Source organism: Leucopleurus acutus (assembly GCF_964270905.1).
Source record: "Leucopleurus acutus genome assembly, chromosome: 9".
In the NCBI taxonomy this organism is placed as follows: Eukaryota; Metazoa; Chordata; class Mammalia; order Artiodactyla; family Delphinidae; genus Leucopleurus; species Leucopleurus acutus.
In genome coordinates this window covers 33,776,231-33,785,200 of record NC_139144.1, presented here as the reverse complement: position 1 = coordinate 33,785,200, position 8,970 = coordinate 33,776,231, and positions in this window count along the sequence as shown.

The following is an 8,970-nucleotide window of genomic DNA, read 5'->3' as shown; positions in this document are numbered from 1 at the left end:
TGTTGCTAAGTACATGGCCCTGTACTCAGAGTGTTGACATTCTTGTGGATATATCTGAATTTCTGTGCACTCTGGTGCCACAGTTGAAAATTATAGTTGAAATTGTATATTATGATTTTCCAAAAAAGGAGGCCCCTGGTTTTCCTACTGGTTTCTCTATTCAAATGATACAGAAACTTAATCACCAAAGGTGTTACTTTCATTTGTAACTGAAGCTACTCTATGTCAGTCATGACAGTTTTCTTCTCCTTCCTGGAAAATAAAATATGAAAATAAAAAAAATAAAATAAAGCTTTTGGAATTATTTTTCTAATTTGTTGTTTGCCATTCAATTTCATTTAGAGTTTTAACACATAAAAATTTGTTTAACTCTGCGCCATGGAGCACTGATCGTTTCATAAGTATTTTGTATTTTTAAGTATATGTATACAGTATGTGAAATTGCATTAAAAAATATATATACACACACACACACATACATATGTATATGTATATATATGTATGTATATAATCAGGCCAGTCTAAAAGAAGAGATTTTCTACAGGCGGTTCTGGACTCTTTGAACAGTCAGGATTATATTAAAAATAAAGGTTAGAGGATGGTTCTAGGTCACAGATTGGCAATCTTTTTCTGTAAAGCATCAGGTAGTTAGTATTTTTGGCTCCATGGGCCATACGGTGTCTGTTGCAACTACTCAACTCCAATATTGTAGCACAAAAGCCATCATACACATAAATGAAAGCACATGGCTGTGTTCCAGCACAAGCATATTGACAAAAGCAGGTGGTGGGCCAGATCTGGCCCGCAGGCCATAGCTTGTGGACCCATATTCTAGACCAAAAGAGACTAGAGAGACACAGCAACCAAGAGCCACTGAGGAATCTAGGTTGCATCCTATTGTTAAAGAACAGCTATGAAAGATATTCTTGAGACACCTGAGGGAAATCTGAATACACATTGGATACCAAATGATATAACAGAATTAGTGTTAATTTTCTTAAGGAGTTAGTCTAGTTCATTCACTTCATAGATGGCTGAGGCCCAAAGTAAGCTCTTTATTCTGGAATCATCCCAAAGAGTACAAAATTTGCAGAACAAGAAATGTGGAATTTATCTGCATTTATGAGTTGGCTGAAGGTCAGTGGTTCTCAACCACAGGTTACTTTGCTCCTCGGGGGGCCCTGGCAATATTAGGAGACTTTTTTTTTTTAATGCGGTACGTGGGCCTCTCTCACTGTTGTGGCCTCTCCCGTTGCGGAGCACAGGCTCCGGACGCACAGGCTCAGCGGCCATGGCTCACAGGCCCAGCCGCTCCGCGACATGTGGGTTCTTCCCGGACCGGGGCACGAACCCGTGTCTCCTGCATCGGCAGGCGGACTCTCAACCACTGCGCCACCAGGGAAGCCCCTAGGAGACATTTTTGATTGTCACAACTAGGATGGGGTGCTACTGGCATCTAGTGAGTAGAGGCCAAGAATGCTGCTAAACATCCTATAATACCCAGGATGGCCCCCACAGCAAAGCACCCCATCTTACCTGACCCCAAATGTCAGCAGCCCTATTGTGGAGTAACTGAAGAATCTCTGGACGTGGATGTAGAGAGAGAAGCCTTAGATTTGAATCCAGCCCTGCCACTTAAATCTGAGTAACCCTGGGCAAGTTATTTGAACTTTCTTGAGCCTCAAGTCTCCTCATCTGTAAAATGGATTTGCAGTCCCTCCCTAACTTATTTCATAGGGCTACTGCAAGCCCCTCTGAAAGAATGAATGGATGTGAAAGCACTTTGAATAGGGCATAATGGTATATATACTACATGTGAGAAGCAGTGTGAAGGGGCTTGCCATTTTTATGATGATTAGGAGGCCAGGACATTCATACCAAAAGCAGAAAAGTAAAAAAAAAAAAAAAAGCAGAAAAGTAATATCAAGCTGCAGCAGAATCTTTTGTGGGTTTGTTAATCACAGGCTTCTGAGCCCAACCCCCCCAAAATTATGGGTTGAGGCCCCATAATTTCTGTGTCTCACCAGTTCCCATGTGATGTTGATACGGCTGCTCCCAGACCTAACTCTGAGAAATACTGGTCTCGAGATCTACTGTTGCCTTCTCATATCAACAGGGGGTAGCAGAGAGCAGCAAATATACAGTCAGTCACCGGGGAAGTGAGTTGAAATCCTCCTGAAACCTCCCTCGGTTTCAATCTAACAAATGGCAGGAGAGAGGGCTGAAATCATGAATCATTTAGATTTATATTCTCCTTGTGACCTTGGCAACAAGTCACTTAACTTCTGCTGAATTGCTATCCGTAAAATGAGGAAAGTAACCTAAAAGATAGTGGGATGCCTTGATTAATGTTTGCTGAGAATTAGAACTTCCAAACAGAATTGAAATGTGCAGGTAGTAAATTATTCTGGGAATTTCTTATTCCTTGGACCCTTTATAAATGTCTACATTTTAAACACTTCTGACTCATTTATAAACATTGGTTGCCTTCGATGAATTTTCAGTTGTTTAACAGTTCAGAGGCAATACTTTGTACGTATTCATTATATCCGGAATGTGTAATAACTCCAAGCCTAAGAGACAGGTCAAGGGCAGATGAGAAGATAGTTATCCAGGGGGTGAAGGTGACCCCCTTTTGATGGGGCCCCTGGTGGGTGGGAAATCCTTTAAGGTTTTTTCAGAGTGGCCCCAAAGCTGCTGGAATAGGTGCTCTAAAAATTCAGAGGCCAGTTCCCAGGAATCGCCTCTTACAGGCTGATTTTGATCCTTCGACCATCATTTACTGAGCACCAGTATGTCCCAGGCTCCGGTCTGGAGGCGACACAGCCGTGAACAAGAGACAAAGATTCTGCTTTCTTGGAGTTTGGGTTCCAGAGGTTTACTGCAGTGAGAGTCCTAACCTCCAGCCTGGAGTCCCCCATCCTGGCCACCCCGTTGGCCTCAGTCTAATCTGCAGAGGTGATTTCTCTGCTACTTGCCATAGAATTGTCGTTCTTTGTGCCATCGAAATTCTGGAATAAAATTCGCTTTGGGGATCTTCATAGGCTTTTTGGAATTTAGGTGCCTTATTTAACCAATTTTAATTCTCTGTGTAATTTTCCCACACATATCATCATGTCACCTCCCCAGTGAAAATTTCTCTCAAATTTACAATGCAGTTGTCACTGTTAATTGCGTTGCACAGGTTTTAATAATATAAATTAAATATCAAGATTTGAGCTTACTGAATCCTTAGTTTTAAGGTGTTTATTAGAATAAATTCCTTTAGAGTGAAAAAAAAAAGATGAATTACTTATGAGAAGTGGCAGGAGGATTTTGCGGCTATGGGTGGAATTTTAAATTTTGCTTTTTGGAATTGAGTGGAGGGAGGGAGGTAGGCCTTAAATCAAGACCCCCGAACTCCAGCCTGGCACTGTCACTCACGAGCCACGCAGCCTGAAGTTGGGCATTTTCTCTCCCTGCACCAAAACCTCCTCCTCTGTAAAACGAGGGAAGGAGGAGGAAAGGGAAACTAACCTGGATGAATGCTGACGTCTCCTTGGGTTCTCGTGCTCCACTGCGCAAAGTGGGAGAGGGATATTAGCCAGTTGCCTTACAGTCATGTCAGGAGGATGTGTTCTAAAGCAGTAGGAGCTGGCACACTACTGTTTATGGGCCAGATCTGCCTCTCTGCCCGTTTTTCCATGGCTCGCAAGCTAAATTTGGTTTTTATATCTTTTAATGTTTGGGGGGAAAAAGAATATGATTTTGTGCCACATAAAAGTTCTATGAAGTTCGAAGTTCGGCCTCTGTAAATGAAGTTTTATTGGAGCATAGCCACGCTCATCCGTTTATGTATTGTCGGCAATGCTTTTGCACTCCAACAACAGCGATGAGTCGTCGGGACAGGGACAGTACGGTCTACACAGCCTAAAATATGTACTGTTTAGTCCTTGATTGAAAAAGTTTGCTAATCTGTGTTTTGACACTTTGTTGAACTCCATTCCGAACTGAATGGAGAAAGCAAGAATTCTTCAGAGAATTTCAGTTCCATGAAATGCAGTTTTCTTAACTGAGCACATTGAGCTCTTACCCGCAATCTCATGTCACATTATTCTGTAATGACAACAAATGCTGTATTATCGGACGTAGTGAGTTAAGTGTACATTGCCTACAAACTGCTATGGGGAAATGTCAGAAAAGACCTTTTTGAAGAAAAAAAAAATCTAATAATCCTCGCAGGAGAAATTACAAATAGAATCACAACATGAAGAACCAAGTGATGAAAGATTTCATAAATCCCCAAAAGCACCAACCATAAAGAAAATGATTGATATATCAAATTACGTCACAATTTTAAAGTTCTGTATGAAAAAGATGCCACAGACTTCTTGTCTAATGACCCACAGAATTCTCATACTCTGCTAGTGAAAGTGCAAGATGGGAAACAATGCAGCAGTTTGGGAAACAATCTGGCAGTTTCTCATAAAAACAAATATACATATATCACATGGCCCTTCTACTCTTAGGTATTTACCCAAGAGAAATTAAGACATGTTCACACAATGACTTCTATGTAAATGTTCACGATAATGTTATTCATAAGAGCCACAAACTAGAAACAGCCTTAATTTCCATCAACTGGTGAATGGATAAATAAATGTGGTGTGTTCATGAAATGAAATACTACTTGACAATAAAAAGGAATAAACTGCCGATAGATGGAAGAACATGGATGAATTTCAAAAGCATTTTGCTGAATGAAATAAGCCAGATATACTGAATGAGTATGTTTATATGATATTCTGAAAAAAAGCAAAACTGGTGACTGAGAGCAGATCTGTGCTTGCCTGACACTAGAGGTAGGGAGAGGAGAGGGACTGGGGGCACAAGGGAATTTGGGGGGCAAGGGAAACATTTTATGGCATGACTGTAGTGGTTAGAGAACTGTATCCATTTGTCAGATATCAAATTGTAGGCTTAAAATGGTTAGGTTTATTTTGTAGAAATATACCTCAATAAAGTTGATTGAAAATGGAAAGGTACAGACTGGAAGAAGATATTTGCAATACATGTAACTGATAAAAGATTAGGTTATGTAAAGAATTGTAAGGGAAATGCAAATCATCACACAACTAGACATTGTTTTATACCTACCAGATTGTCAGTGAAAAAAATCTGACAAAATCATGTGTTGGTGAAAGTGAGAACACCGGAACACTTATACTTTGCTGTTGGGAGTCTAAACTGGAACAGTTCTTTTGGGGGACAATCTGGCATTATCTGGTGAAGTTGAAGATGCACACACCTATGATCCAGCAGTCTCACTCCTTGGTGTAGAATGCCCCAGAGAAACCCTTGCACACGTGTTCAGGAGACATGGACAAGAACATTCAGAGCAATGTGAACGTCCCTCCACGGTAGAATGGCTAAATCAGTTGTAACATACAATGGAATACTAATTATCAGTGAAAATGAATGAACCTACAGCTATAAACACCCAGAGGAAAGACTTGCCAATGTAATATTGACAGAAAAAAAGAAAATTGCAAAAGAATACATGCAATATGATACCATTTACGTCAAGTTTTCAAAAGCATGGAAAACTAAACAATATGGGAATGTATAAAAAAATGTAATAAGCCTATGGAAAAGAAGGCAAAAGAATTGTTATGTGAAGCTCAGCACAGCAGCTGCCTCTGGGGAGGAAGAACACGGGTCGGGGGGAGCAGCAGTCAGGCGGCTTCCATAGTCCCAGCCATGTTTTATTGCTTAAATTGACTGATAAGTTTGTTTTATTATTATTCTTTATGTTCTATCTACATGCTAATGTATTCTTTTTTTTTAACATCTTCATTGGGGTATAATTGCTTTACAATGGTGTGTTAGTTTCTGCTTTATAACAAAGTGAATCAGTTATACATATACATATGTTCCCATATCTCTTCCCTCTTGTGTCTCCGTCCGCTAATGTATTCTTTAGGAGTTTTCAAATATTACTTTAAATTTTTTTAATTTTATATTGGAGTATAGTCGATTTACAATGTTCTGTTAGTTTCAGGTGTACAGCAAAGTGACTCAGTTATACACATACATGTATCTATTCTTTTTCAGATTATTTTCCCGTATAAGTTCTTAGAGAATATTGAGTAGAGTACCCTGTGCTATACAGTAGGTCCTTGTTGATTATCTATTTTATATATAGTAGTGTGTATAATTTAATCCCAAATTCTTAATTTATCTCTCCCCCCCAGCTTTACCCTTTGGCAACCATAAGTTTGCTTTCTAGGTCTGTGAGTGTGTTTCTGTTTTGTAAATAAGTTCATTTGTATCATTTTTTTGGTTCCACATATAAATGATATCATGTGATATGTCTTTCTCTGTCTGACTTACTTAGTGTGATAATCCCTAGGTCCATCCATGTTGGCACAAATGGCATTATTTCATTCTTTTCTATGAAATATTATTTTTTAAGTGGAGTAAAATAACTTCTAAAAAGAATTTTAAAATAAAGACAACTCAGTGGAAAAAATTGACAAAGGCTTGTGAATGGACAATCTACCGGAAATCCAAATGCCAATACACAGATGAAAAGATGTTCAACCACACTAGTGACTGGGGAAGTGCAAAAGAAGAGAACAAAGATATGTGAAACATAAGCCATTGGTACAGTATGATAATATTTAGGTAAAATTGTAAAACATTTAAAACAATACTGTAAATTGTTTACGCTTACATATGAACTTATAGAAACATGCATGGGAATAGTACACATCAAATTCAGGGTAGTGATTTATCTCTAACGGTGGATGGAAAAGCATGGGATTAGTGAGAATTGTGAAGGGGCTTTAACTGAATCTGTAACATTTTATTTCTAAAGGGAAAAAAAAGCTGAAATAAATAGAGCAAAATGAAGATTTGCTCAATCTGGTATTTCATTTGTCTTTCTCTCCACTATACTATGTGTTTGAAAAATTTTATAACTTTTCAAAAGAACAAGTTCTTGGGAATTCCCTGGCGGTCCAGTGGTTAAGACTCTGAACCTTCACTTCCAAGGGCTCCGGTTCAATCCCTGGCGGGAAACTAAGATTCTACAAGCTGCGCAGCACGGCCAAAAATAAAAGAACGAGTTCTTAATAATCTTTTCATTCTTCGTGTGGTCTGAACAACAATAGAAATGAAATGTAAGCTCTTTCTTTTTTTTTTTTTTTTTTGCGGTACGCGGACCTCTCACTGTTGCTCAGTGGCCATGGCTCACAGGCCCAGCCGCTCCGCAGCATGTGGGATCTTCCCGGACTGGGGCATGAACCCACGTCCCCTGCATCGGCAGGCGGACTCTCAACCACTGCGCCACCAGGGATGCACTAAGCTCTTTCATTCAAAACTGTCTAGAGCTTTGAAACCCAAAGCCCTGACCTCTTTGCCTTTTCCTGCAAAGCCCACCCTCCAAATTTTTAAAGAAAATTTTTATTGGATATATTTGATTTACAATGTTGTGTTAGTTTCAGGTATACAGCAAAGTGAATCAGTTATACATAAGTCCATTGTTTTTTAGATTATTTTCCCATATAGGCCATTAGAGAATATTGAATAGAGTTCCCTGTGCTATACAGTAGGCCTTTGTTTTTATCTATTTTATGTATAGTAGTGTGTATATGTTAATCACCATCTCCCAGTTTATCCCTCCCTCCCCTTCCCCCCAGTAACCATAAGTTTGTTTTCTACGTTTGTGACTCTCTTTCTGTTTTGCAGATAAGTTCATTTGTATCATTTTTTTAGATTCCACATATAAGTGATATCATATAATATTTGTCTTTCTCTGTCTGACTTGCTTCACTTAGTATGATAATCTCTGAATCCATCCATGTTGCTGCAAATGACATTATTCCATTCTTTTTTATGGTTGAGTAATATTCCATTGTATATATGTACCACATTTTCTTTCTTTCTTTAATTTATTTGCACCTTGCAGCTGGTAGGATCTTAGTTCCCCAACCAGGGATTGAACCTGGGCCCTCTGCAGTGAGAACACAGAGTCTTAACCACTGGACCACCAGGGAATTCCCAAATCATTGTTTTTTTGGGTTTTGGGGTTTTTTGCCCATGTGGCTTGGACTGTGAGAGTTCCCCAACCAGGGATCGAACCTGTGCCATGGCAGTGAAAGTGCCGAGCCCTAACCACTGAACTACCAGGAACTCCTGTACCACATCTTCTTTATCCACTCCTCTGTCAATGAACATTTAGGTTGCTTCCATGTCTTGGCTATTGTAAATAGGGCTGCAGTGAACATTGGGGTGCATGTATCTTTTCAAATTATGGTTTTCTCCAGATATATGCTTAGGAATGGGATTGCTGGATCACATGGTAGTTCTATACTTAGTTTTTTAAGGAAACTCCATACTGTTCTCCACAGTGGCTGTACCAGTTTACATTCCCACCAACAGTGTAGGAGGGTTCCCTTTTCTCCACACCCTCTCCAGCATTTATTGTTTGTAGAGTTTTTTAAAATAAATTTATTTATTTATATTTGGCTGTATTGGGTCTTCGTTGCTGCACGCGGGCTTTCTCTAGTTGCAGTGAGCGGGGGCTACTCTTCATTGAGGTGCGTGGGTTTCTCATTGCGGTGGCGTCTCTTGTTGCGGAGCACGGGCTCTAGGCACGCGGGCTTCAGTAGTTGTGGCTTGCCGGCTCTAGAGTGCAGGCTCAGTAGTTGTGGCGCACGGGCTTAGTTGCTCCGAGGCATGTAGGATCTTCCCAGACAAGGGATTGAACCCATGTCCCCTGCATTGGCAGGCGGATTCTTAACCACTGTGCCAGCAGGGAAGCCCTGTTTGTAGAGTTTTTGATGTTGGCCATTCTGACAAGTGTGAAGTGATACCTCGCTGTACTTTTGATTTTCATTCCTCTAATAATTAGTGATGTTGAGCATCTTTTCATGTGCTTTTGGCCATCGGTATGTCTTCTTTGGAGAAATGTCTAGATCTTCCACC